Source organism: Plodia interpunctella, chromosome 3, assembly GCF_027563975.2.
Source record: "Plodia interpunctella isolate USDA-ARS_2022_Savannah chromosome 3, ilPloInte3.2, whole genome shotgun sequence".
Lineage (NCBI taxonomy): Eukaryota > Metazoa > Arthropoda > Insecta > Lepidoptera > Pyralidae > Plodia > Plodia interpunctella.
In genome coordinates this window covers 2139402-2152935 of record NC_071296.1, presented here as the reverse complement: position 1 = coordinate 2152935, position 13534 = coordinate 2139402, and the positions used below count along the sequence as shown (strand labels likewise).

The 13534-nt window shown below is 36.0% G+C and overlaps 1 protein-coding gene and 1 long non-coding RNA gene across 2 annotated transcripts in view; both read left to right on the top strand.

Moving 5' to 3' along the window:
• The window catches only part of Drak (Death-associated protein kinase related), a 156779-nt gene that overhangs the window by 71010 nt on the left and 72235 nt on the right, over positions 1-13534 (top strand). The gene's annotated exons all lie outside the window — the stretch shown is intronic.
• Positions 3366-13534, top strand: part of LOC128683997 (uncharacterized) — a 57954-nt gene continuing 47785 nt past the window's right edge. The window contains exon 1 of the long non-coding RNA XR_008406342.2: positions 3366-3464. This is a non-coding gene — a long non-coding RNA (uncharacterized LOC128683997). The remainder of the gene's footprint in view (positions 3465-13534) is intronic.

Here is a 13534-nt window from a genome sequence, read left to right as displayed (position 1 = left end):
TGTGGGTTTGTTATATTATAATAAAGAGGGTCAACTTTCAATGATCGATCAAAACTAAAATAGTATTTAAAAAGCCTTAGAATGCTAAACCAAGGAATCATATTTATTTTATGTGGGCCTGGACGTGGTTTGAATAAATAATGACAGGAGAATCGCTCATTTAGGAAAGCGTTGTGAACTTGTCATGCCAGTCAGTCAGGACTTATCGACTTTTAAAATCTATTTAAAGACGACACATTTGGCCAAGAAGTAACACAAACACAACTAGCAAATTTTTATATAGTCACCCTTTTGCATCTCGCATCTACATAGCTTTTCTTAGTCCTAATTTCTCTTAAATTGTAAACTTGCACTTGCCAATACTCTACACCAAAACACAGCAGAGGGTGTAACGTCCCGTGTACTTCAACCATAAACAAAATAAATCCTCTTGTAAGCGGTGTAAGCACTTGCAGTACACGAACCTAGTGAATATAATAAATCTTGTCTGTGGTTGTCGTCTATGCATCATGGCTCATGTGTGGTCTGCCTGTATAAGGTAAGGCTGAAAAACTAATTCAATACCGGAATGTATGTATTTTGCTTCTATTTAAGGCGTTTATGGTTCATTGAGTGTTCATATAGTGGGCATCTGTGTTATTGCTTTTCTAGCGGTATTTCCATTGATCGATATACCTATTAAACGCGAGTTATTGATATTCTTTGCTTTAAGCCGCTGCTGTAGACATTATTTTTAATGTCATGGTCCTTCGGCCGGATACACTTGAATTTCAGCCTATTTTTGGAGCTTATATCGCTATTGTGGACATGTTTACTATAAACATGTCCACATGATCTAATCCACATTAAGCCTAAAAGTATAACGATAGCGATTTTTATTAGATTGCATTACATTTATCATTTATTACCCTGTATCCCACGTGATGTGTTCGTGAAACATAAGAACAGGATAACAAGACTCGGAGAATGATGACGCGGTTTAGGATCTTACTAAAGAAAAAAAAAGGAGGCCTATGACCAGCAGTGGGTCACAGAGGGTTGCAAATGATGAAATAATAATTTTTATTAAGCTACATAAAATACTAGCCGCGCCCCGGGGCTTCGCTCCCGTGGGAATATCAGGATAAACAGTACCCTATGTGTTATTCCAGTTTATTTTCTACCCGTGTACCACAAGTTCATAACAATCGGTTCAATTGATAATTCGTGAAGAGGTAACAAACTTTCTTTCACATTTCTAATATTAATTGGGTTATGACACGCCGTTAAATAAATCTTTGCCTACTGATATAACAGTCGGGGAAACCTACCGTCACTCACACAGGTAGGTTTTATAAATTGAATGCGATAAATTACAGGTGACGTTATCAGCTGACATGCATTGCAAGCTGCACCCGGTTCCGCGTCTGATAACGACAGGCGATAAGGTTCGACCCTGTAGGGGCAAAGTCAGTTCATATTACGTGCACCATTCAATATTTATGCTTAGATATTTTTTTGATAAATGAAAAAGTTGTATATTTGACGAATTATTCTTCAACTCTGATTTGTAGTAAGCAAACAGATAGGTAGTTTGTATCATATATGATTGTTTCCCGCCCATTGTCCGTTTTTAGCTTTTCATGATCGTTTCAAGTAATCTACTACTCCTTTTCCTAATATTTAAACTCATCCAAACGTATTATAAACATTATTTTTAACCCCCGACGCAAAAAGAGGGGTATTATAAGTGTGACCGTTAAGTGTGTCTGTGTACCTGGCACCGTAGCTCATCAACGGGTGAACCGATTTGGATGTGGTTTTTTTTATTTGGTAGCTAATTTTTATGCGGTGGTTCTTAGATATGTTTGATCAAAATAGGTTCGGCCGTTCGAAAGTTGTAGCGAAATGAATATTGAAAGTCGGTTTTTTTTATTTGTTTAACAAATAAACTTGTTAGTATGGGTTGTTAGTATAAGTAGAAGATGGTATACACCTTACTGCACATATTATCCTTGTTATAAAGCAGCTGTAGTACAGTTTCTTCGGCACAATTCAGCGCTTGATTTACTACACATTCACGCCTGAGAGTAGGTCATTTGTCTTCGCAAAGTGCGATAAATTCACACAATCCATCGCAATACGAGCTCTGAAACACTATACGTTTGCGAAATACGCAGCTGATATTTAGAATATAAATGGAAGGGTTATGGCAGCCCTTTGTTTCCAGCCCGCTTGTGCCACGTCGTGTTGGGCCACTAAACTGGCGCGGCGACTTATTTTATGATTAGCAAACGCTATTCAAATGTTGTCCTCTAGAAATACATACATATGGAATAGAGCATTCTAAACGTTTACTTCTGGTCCATTTTGCGACATCGCATAGACATTGTCCTTCGATTTATCGAGGTTGTGTTGATGACTGATGCTCAAATATTTATTTACTAGAAAGGTCGACAACTTTTGTTTATTTATGTATTGTGAATATTAAAAAAAATAAATACACTTTTGCATATACGCATTTGATGCGCTAAAATTACAAACTGCAATATATTTTAGGAATATATGATATTGATCAATTTTTCATATTAATGAATGTAAATGCATTAGATAGTTGGAAATATGTTACTATTTATAATATATTTCTATTATTAATACACCATCAGACTTAACATATAAACTATTCATTGAATCACTAAACACTACATGATTATGTTGCAGAATAAATATTTGACATTTACAACCTCATTACTTGCAATAATAACATAAAATATTCATTATCGTGTATACGGACGGGTACTTTATCGATTCTAGTTCAATAAAAATGGTAGTTATTGTAAATTATTGTCAAATGACCGTATTATTTGCTACATACCATGTCTCCGTCTCTGTTGGAGGTATTTTAAATATGTATGTATTTTATTACGGCTAGTATGGAATGTTATAAGTCTGCATACATTCGTCGCACATCGAGACCCAACAGGTTTTTCAAATAATTATTTTATTATTTATTTTTATTTTGTCTATTAAATCGAAAGTAATTTAAGTAAAGACGTAAAATCTAGTGCTATACTTTTGGGTTTGGACGTTTTGCATCCGCGGTTCATTATGGGAATTGTACAATCTGAACCCAAACGATCTGTCTCGCTTTGTCGTTAGAATCTTTACTTTATGTGTGTTACACATTGTCCCTCTCGCTTTCTTGCAACTTATGTCTGGTTTAATGAAATGGATCGGTAGTGGTCAACAGTAGTGCGCTATTTTATTAAACATAAGATAAAGATATTGCACAACGCGTGTAAGGTTCGCTGATTATTATTTGTATTTTATTTTATTAAAATATTTAGAGTAAATTTAAAGTAATATTTTTTATGGCCACACAAACTAACGTTATCGTCCTTTGTTCCAGGTAAGAGCTGCCCTATTGGTGCAACAATTTCTGCGAATGATCAGCCGCAGCGAAATATTATCATTACAATTGACAAGTAAATAAATAAATAAATATATTGGGACAAATCACACAGATTGAGCTAGTCCCAAAGTAAGTTCGAGACTTGTGTTATGGGATACTAACTCAACGATACTATATTTTATAATAAATACATATATAAATCAACATCCAAGACCCGGGCCAATCAGAAAAAGACCATTTTCCATCATGACCCGACCGGGGATCGAACCCGGGACCTCTCGGTTCAGTGGCAAGAACCTTACCACTGCGCCACCGAGGTTGTCAAAAGTAAGTAAGACTTGCAGACTTCAATCCTTGCTGCATTTGTGAATAATGGTTAGATTTACTTGATACTACATTCAAAGGCACATCGAGGTACTCAAATTTATTGTTAACTAACTGCGTCCCGAGGCTTCGCTCCCGTGGAAATTTAGGTATAAAAAGTACCCTATGTGTTTTTCCAGGTTATAATCTATACGTGTACCCAATTTCATAACAATCCGTCCAGTTGATTTTGCGTGAAAGAGTAACAAACATACACACATACATCCTCATAAACTTTCGCATTTATAATATTAGTAATATTACCACGGAGTAAAGCTGTTGTGTAGCGTGAACTGGGACATCTATCAATCGTCTTGTCACCGGGAAGAATTTATTTTCTTTACAGAATACATTTTTCATTGCAAAGTTTAGTTACATGATCTGACAAAAAAGAATGTCATTCTGAGACGTGAACATTTTGCACCGTGTGGGTGGACATTTTGGTATATGGACAATATGAACCTAATCGCTTATGATGATTTAGAATTTTTATAATAAACTACTTGTATATAGGTGTGGCTGCCACTGCGTGCTACACTATTAAACTAGATTTAGCATATTACGACCTAGGTACTAGAATAAGTATGGCGTGTTAGTATACTCCATATAAAACCGTAATATATTTTACGTTTTATAACAATAGTATATAAGACGTGGTATTTTACGTAGCTATATTAATTCATTTCCAAATAGAATATTGTGTAAAACGATTGTGTTTTACCTGACCTGGTTAAGGCAGGTGTTCAAACACAGTCCATACTTGATAATTCCAGTATTCTGTATCCAAGGAGCATTATAATTACACTTCACACTTCATAATAAGTTTTTTTTTATATATTTGTAGAGGTAGATATACTTTCATATCACACAAAATTAAACGGCTAAATAAAAATTCTCTCTCGCACTATGTTTCATAGTCCTGTAAAATGTATCTCGCAAAATTTCGCTACATGAATGTAAAACAAAATTCGTGTCGAGACATTTTACGAATGAGACTAGACTAGGAAACATTTTTCGAAAATACATTTTATGTATGAGTCAACTAAGCTATGTATGTCGATTGTATTCAAGCTGGGTTTAATGTTGCATTCGGCGCAAAACCATCAATTCAAATTGACATTTATCGATACTGCCTTATATAATGAACTACCGTATTAAACACTACACTGACCTGCAATAAATAATTTGCGCTCCACAATAATTGGAGTACGTGCACCTATTAAAATAAAAAATAAAAAAACACTTATTTCTCGCCTATTGAGCCTACACAATAATGCAAAAAAATATTTTTTGTTGATTTGAATGAATTGAATGTGTGACTTAATGCAATAATATTAAAAGAGAGAGGAAGTAGATGAAGGAAAGTTCTCACTTTAGATGACGCTATCAAATTATTGCATTTTAAATTTATATTTATTACTTCGAGTGACAACAACAAATTTATGACGGAGAACACTAGTGGAGAAGAAAAGCCACAAACCCACTTTATCATTACTTTCCAGGAAGATTTGCAAATTGTATTATGATGATTGGCGATCCTTTTATCAGCAAACCTATGTGATAATTTAGTTCAAAACATAGACCCACAGATAAATAAAATGTTAAATAGTGAACGCAACCAATTTTATATTTATAACTTGCAATACTCATATCATATTAGGGCAACATTGTTACCGCTCTGTGTTCCCGCCTATTCCGTCCTGTCATTAAAGCATCTCTGAATTTTCACACAAATATTTTCTTTTATTATAAAGTAATCACATATAATCCTACATAAAACAAGCCTATTAAAAGAAAATAACACAACACCAGCTTATCTCGTTATTCATATTGCAATTGAACTTTTTGTTCATAAAAATGATTGACCCAGCGCCGTGTGAAATTAAAAAAGTGCTCAATCAACTATAAAATATTGCACCTTCGTTTACGACAATTGCGAGCCGCATTTGGCCAAAGCAATTAGTCTCTATCTACAGAAAGACTTTGCTGAATATTGATCGGCTCCCATGTGGAATCCGGTACCCCGGAACGGGCAGCCGAGAATATTCTCGCTAATAAGGTATATCGCGGAAAGCTGCCTCCCGCTGTCGCAATTACTCTGTCTTGTAAATAAATGGACATAGGTAATAGACTAGCTGTTGCCAGTGGCTTTATTTAAGACAATTTCATCTTAGTTCAACAGTCTAGCAATGTTATTGCAAAAAAAACGATATTTTTGGTGCTCTCCTCTTAGTCCACGTAGATTTATTTGACATATAGTCAAAATAATTTATATGTGCTGACTATGTTTTATCTTTTGTATGGCTATCTATATCTTTGCTACTTAATTAAAATTTGATCTTGAGTATAAACTTAGCCTAAGTTGATTTGTAGAAGCTTTCCCTTATAAAAATAATGGTAATTCCAAATTTCCAAAACCTCTTCCAAATTGAGACATAGTTGAGACATGAAGAGAGATTGATTTTCCTCGACATTCTCAACTTTATATTGTTTTATTATTGATTCCCCAGGAGTTTTATCTCCTAGCAATAACAATTTAAATCTAGTAGTATAGTATGTCGGTAATGGCCTATCTATGTAAAATGAAAATTCCTCATAGCAAAACCGTAAAACATGTTTACAGCTTAGTTTGTTGCATTGCTGTTAATCGACGTGGAATTTTATACAACCAGCAGAAGTTCAGACACCAGAAACAGATGTTTGAGGGTTGTTCCCACCAATTCTACTCCTCTAACCCAACCCAGTAGAACTCAGTTTCTCGTTACGTTACCAAACATATATCCCAACTGATGAAAGAAGCTCTAAATAAATTAATTGATCATGTTCAATTCATAAGTGAAAAGTTATCAAGCGTCGGTGCGTCCGCACGAATACAAATCCACATTATGCTCACGATAGGCTTTTATTTTCATTCCGTGGAGAGTGCATAGTCAGGCGCATCTTGGATCGAAACGGTATCAGCGTTGCGTGCGTATGGTTATGCAAGCGGGCGACGTCCTTGCCGCGCGGGGACTGAGGTATGGGGGGAAACGAAGGCCGCCAGAGGGCAGCGACCCCGATCGTTCGGTAACCAGTAACCAGGGTGGTTACTGGCACTTTTTATTGCGGCCCAACCCGCGAGCAGAACCCGTCCCGACGACTTATACGCGCCAATAAAGTAGGCGTAAGTACGCCGGGAATAGCAAATTCTATTCGCCCTTTTTTGCCGTGCTTCGGCCACGTTTATTCTATGTTAGAATTGTATTTTCGCGGCAGCGTCAGCTTAATGTTTTAATTTTTTGTGCGGTATTGAAATTTGCAGTCAGGGGTTTCTGTCAGTAACTTTGGGAGAGTTAGGTATCTCTTGTGACTCTTGTGTGATTTGCTAGTAGACAACTGCTAGCAAATTGTCATTGTCATCATTTGTTCCAACAAATGGTGTTCTAACCAAGTACTAACTTGGAGCAAGTCTGCAAACTCTGCAGACTTGTACACATATTACAGAATCCTCTGCCCACATCGTTTAGATAGATATCGTCAACATATTTATGTTATAAATTTAAAACTAAATATAACTTATAAATGGTTGGTAAATTGACGCAGAAATATCAGTAAGATTTCATATTGAAGTTTGTGGATCCAATCGGCGCGTCTCTGTGCCGCCTCAATATAGACATACTTATAAAGCCGAAGGCGGCGCCAGACTTGCTTTGGCTCAATTCTCATAATAAAACAATTGGACTTGACGGTACAATTAAGAAAAGACTTGATTGTTTTTGTACAACTAGGTAGTGTCTTCCTCCTTTCCGTGTAATCCTTATCAGTGATGATTCAGTATAGTGTTCACAGTCAAATTAGAATGCTCTTATTTCAACTATTTCGCGTGTTGATGGCAATTGAGAAACGAAACATGAATCAGTCATAGGTATGAACTCCTTAACCTGGCCTAAGATTCCAATGGGTTACGTGGGATCATCAAGTTTTGGAGTTTAATTTACTATTTTGGTCGGAAGTTAAAGAGTATAATTTTATCATGACCCCCGTGACCGGATCCATAAAACACTGGCATTAGAAAATCTGTCATCAAGAGCGACATTAGAAGGTTTCTCATCATCAGAAACGGAACTGTAATTCGGTGTTTTCCGCCGCGCAGTGGGCATAATTTGCAAAAACATTACACTTTATGATGGTTACGTCATGACGATGTGTTGCGTGACGTAACTTGGTACTGCTTTTTTTTAATGCGTTTTTTATATATTTCACTTTCCTGCAATTAAAAAAGGAACCGAGATGTGTGAAAGGAAGCCGATATATTGTGAGGTAATTTGAAGGTAAAATGTCATGTTTCATGCCAGCATCATAATGCGACTTTTTTTAAAGTTCGACATTACGTTGTAGGATCTACGGTGCCTGTGTTCACGACTGCAATAACTGACGTTATCTAGAGTCGAAGACAAATATTAGGGTCGCTGTCGCAGCAGTAGTCAGTAATAAGTTTGCAGTATCCTAGCAGTATGGCGGAATTATGCAACGGGTATCGGCCGTGCTTGAAAATGCGTTTGGATTATATTTTGTTCGCAGCTGGCGACACGTCCGTTAATAATAATAAATAATCTCTTATCGAGTGTGTTATTTGCTAACTCTGGTGTCAAAGCAATCGAGACATCGCGACTTACACGTCGACCGTTTTAAACTTTTCTAAATCAATATTCTACACTTCACAGATGTCTCAACCAGCAATAGCCTTGAATTATCCACTCATAATGTTAACAACTTGTCGTGAAGTATTATCACCAGTATAGGCTATTATTACTTTATTATTAACCTATTGGCTATCCATAATAAGCGTGACATTGACCCAATAGGCGTGTTCCACTCTGTCACTCTTTGTTTTCCTCTTTACGTCATAGTTATTGTTTAACTTGCAATATTGCGGTTATTAATGTTCAGCCGATGATATGCTGATCATGTAGTATGTTATAATAATCATAATTATTCAATCAAATTGACTGTACATGTGATGGATGGTGTTACACATAAACTTTTGCGGAATATAGAAGTGTTGTTTTTATTGCTTGCAAATTCTCTGGCGTAAATATCTTCTTTACTGTTTATTTAATAATATCTTTATATATTAATCCTTTCAGATTCTTTTATTTACTTTTGAACATAGGTTTAAATAGTGAAAGTATTTTAAATCGATCATCATCTCGACAACACTCGCTAGAATGGTAGTCGATGAAAGGTCTCGAGTTGGGTTACACGGTTTTCTTAGTCAAGTATTCGCCACATCTTTCGGTTCTCGGTTTTAATTTCAGGTCTTGATACAACACAAGACGCATGCCTCTCCTTTCAGTTGATCTCTTTCTCGCTCTCCTGTCTTCCCTTCAAGATTACACTGAATATTGGCCGCTATTACCGCTTCATTTAAAGGGAAACTTGTCATGCAGTTGACTGTACCGGAATGAAGCCCAAACGCCACAAAAAGGTATAATTTATACCTCCTGTCATCCTGTCGAAAGACTAATTCAAAGTTTACTAATCGTGATGTGTTTTTGGAACCCCGCGCAGGATGGTACCTGGTTCACAGCGGTCTCTTTGAAGCATTCGTGGAAACGCATTATAATTCGGGCGGCGCGGGCGCAGTCTCGGAAGTTAGGGTCACCACATCAGCGTTAGCTCCATTCTAAATCTAGACTTTAACACCTCACCTTTACCTACGAGTACTTAGGATAATGCATAATTATAGCTACGTCTTCATTAAATGTGTTTTTTTTTGTTTTATTACCTGCGGGGCTTGTGTTATTCTAGGTTATATACCCGTGTACCAAATTTCATAACAATCTGTCAAGTAGATTTTGTGTGAAAAAGTAACAAACATACACACATCACATTCCTCACAAACTTTCACAACAAGAATTTAACCGTCACTTAACAGTTTCTCTAGTAAAATAGTACAATTTGATGGTTGTGAGTGGACAAACATTGCTTTACTGTTGGACGTAGACTTTCGCTTCCTTTTTCATTTCAATCTATTTTAGAATCATGTGTCTATTTGGTTTATAATGTGTGGCAGCCCTAGCGTTCGTCCTGTCGTCCTTCGAACGCCCGGGACAACCGGCCTTCGGGCTTCGTCGGGAACACGGGACGCGCTAAAAATAGCTGCCCTTGGCCACGTCGAACTGGATTTATACTCACACCACTCCTGCTAAGAAAGATCTTAGGGGAGACGAGAGCGAGGAGACGAGCTTAATCCTAAAGCTAACATTTTATTTTTATTTTCTCTCACACAATTCAATCTCTACTTGTTTCCAAGCTAAAAAATAATGTGACTGCTGCTATCCCTCTCGCGCACATCGTAAAAGTCACGAAGGATGGAGAGTGACATAGGATATATGCTTTGCCAGCGGCTTCGCCCGCGTGACATTTTCTGCGAACGCGGAACAAACATGATTTTCATAAAAATTGTTACCCCCATTATAGTTATGATTCTTAAAAAAAATAGACTTCTAACTACATGCGTACCAAATTTCATCATAATCGGTTCAGTGTAACAGACAAACAGACTTACGCATTTATAATATTAGTATGGATAAAAGCGTATTAGCAAAAAAAGACTTGCCAATTCAATAATACTAGTTTTTATTTTTTGCAATTTCCCATGTCCAAACCTGAAATATTTTATTCCGCACTCGTCTAAGTACGTGACGCGTCCATTATGACATTATCTGCAGTCGTGCATCGCGCATTTAATGTTTAATGCACTCGTATTTATTGCTGGTGCATACAAAAATGCATTATTGTTCAATCATCCTCTTAGAGGTTATATCTCGGTAATGGGTGTGGAATGAAACAGTGTCTTAACGGTTATCTTTAACGATGTATTTTTAATGTATTTCGTTATAAATAACTCACGTGTTCCATTAGTTGCCCCGCACGTGTTATAAACATCTTTACATATAAAAAGACATCCCCGTTTCGCGTCTGTCTGTCTATGTCTATAGCCAATAGATAGTTTAATTCCTTAGGTACATAATTTATTATGGTTTTTAACCCCCTTCGCAAAAAGAGGGGTGTTACAAGTTTGACCGCTAAGTGTGTCTGTCTGTCTGTGTACGTGGCACCGTGGCTCATCAACGGGTGAACCGATTAGGATGCGGTTTCTTTTATTTGATAGTTACCTTTTATGCGGTGGTCCTTAGATATGTTTGATCAAAACCGGTTCAGCCATTGAAAAGTTGTGGCGAAATGAATATTGAAAGTCAGAGTTTTTTTTATTTGTCTAACAAATAAACTTGTTAATGTATATGGCTAAAAATTTATTGTGTACCTGCCAAAAAAAAATTTACTTTGATATTATTTTAGATTATTATTTTAAAAAAAGGAAGATTCCTTTTCCTTCACTCCCTCTCTCTCTTTGAATGGAATCATATAATTTTCTACGCAAACGTACCACACGCATAGTAGAATTTTTATTAAATGCCCACGAAATTTATTCAGATACTTATCTCGGAAAATATGTTCGCGATGCATTCGCCGCATTCAAATGTAAATGATTTTATTATGAGTAAATTACAATATTTATCCGTCGCGATCACTTTAAATCGATATTCGATTCGATATTCCAGACGTTTCGTGTGTCGCTACCCAGTGTGTCGCCAGACTACAATAATTTATCTGTGGTTATTAACACTAGAATGGTTGCTCGTATGTTATGGCGGCACGTGTCGAATTGTGCACTGCTGATTGTCCAGGGAGAATGCCCAATCAATGGGAGGTCTACGGTTCAGTCGGATGGTCTATGAAATGTGCGAAAAATAAAATTTGCACATATTTGGCAGTATATAACTCTCACGCCTATTCATAGGTGGTCCTGTCTCTCTCACTCATCTGAGCGATTTCCCGGTTTCTTCCTCAGCAGCAGTGGAGCCCAAGGTCCGCTTTGCTACTTCTTCTTCTTCCTCTTGTCAGACCATTTTTGATAGTCCTGTCCTATTGAATTATTTTCTTTTGTTCTTGTTGTCTGGATAAGAAAGGGTTTTTAATGCATTTGTTAAAATGATTACCCACTCCACTTTTGATTCATTCGCATGTTCTTTTGCACATTTAATGCATGTCTCTTCCTTATCTATCCATATATATATATATATATATATATATATACATATATATATATATATATATATATATATATATATATATATATATATATATATATATATATATATATATATATATATATATATATATATATATATATATATATATATATATATATATATCATTATTATCAATTTTAGTTACCAACAAACATTTTTTTTATATTGTACATTTTTATTTTATACAATGAAACAGAATTGTATATGGGGAATTCGCTGCACGCGTCGTAACGAATACACAATTACGAGTATAATCCATAATTCCACCCCAACGCGGCGCCTGCTCACACGCATTACTCAAACATTACTTAACGCTAATGTGCACCCGCGAAAATACTGTTTGTTTGCAAAGGGATCACTCAAATACCCGGGAATCAGTAAGTGTAGAGATAAAGCTGTGTAAAGATTAATAACTTTAACTAACTTGTTAGTTCACTCAATCACATTTTTTTTAGTATTTACATCTACTTTCTTACTCATGTGACAAGCAACCTTCGCTTTGATAAATGTGTCAAAAATAAATCGCAAAACTTTTTTCGCAATCTTTAGAAGTAAACAAAACTATCCGACAGAGTCAATAGTGATATTATTTATTGAATTATTATTTATTTTATTATTGAGACAGGCAGTGTTTGCAGCTGAGGCGTATATCAGTGACTGTTAAATAAATAAATATATTAGGACAAATCACAAAGATTGAGCTAGCCCCAAAGTAAGTTCGAGACTTGTGTTATGGAATACTAATTCAACGATACTATATTTTACAACAAATACATAATATAGATAAACATCCAAGATCCGGGCCAATCAGAAAAGATCATTTTCCATCATGACCCGACCGGGGATCGAACCCGGGACCTCTCGGTTCAGAGGCAAGCACTTTACCACTGCGCTGTCGTCGTATTATGTAAAACGTGTAAAATAAAACCTTATAATCACAAGCTTGTGTTCCGCACCGTCAGTGGATTGCGATAGTTTTCCCGAGCCCGCATATTTAGTACAAACACACGAACACGCACAGGGTCAACCATTGTCTAAGTATAACGGTTGTCTAGAGATATATAAATTCAAATTTTATGCGTAACGGTCTTCGCATTTTTCCATAATGAACGCCCATCGTGTAAACTTGGATTTTATTGTCGCCCACACATGTGGCGTAAATGATAAATTAATGGTATTGTCGGCAATATAGATTTCTTTATGTAGTTTAATATTATCACATACTTCACGTATTTATAGATAAACTATAGGCCCGTCCCAGCTTAAACAATCTCTTCTAAATCACACTATTTGTTTAAAAAGTTGGCATCAAAGTCCGTTGCGTTGTTTCAAAGATCTAGGGACAGACAGTTTACGTACCTACTTTTCGTGTCATATGAAAATTTCCACTGAGATATATCAGACATATCATAGACAAATTGAATCTTAAAATTCGATCGATTCGAAGTATGATATTCGCAAAATTGCAATTTTTACAGAATATGTATTGCCCGGTGGTGGGCTTCCACTGTTGAACATTTCACAGGAAAATTGTCGCAAAATAGTTCCAAAGTTTTGTAATTCCAGGTTTTGACCCGATAAATATCCTCATAATGCCATTAACATTCTTCATTTGCTATTTTTAAATACATTTTAATGTGTT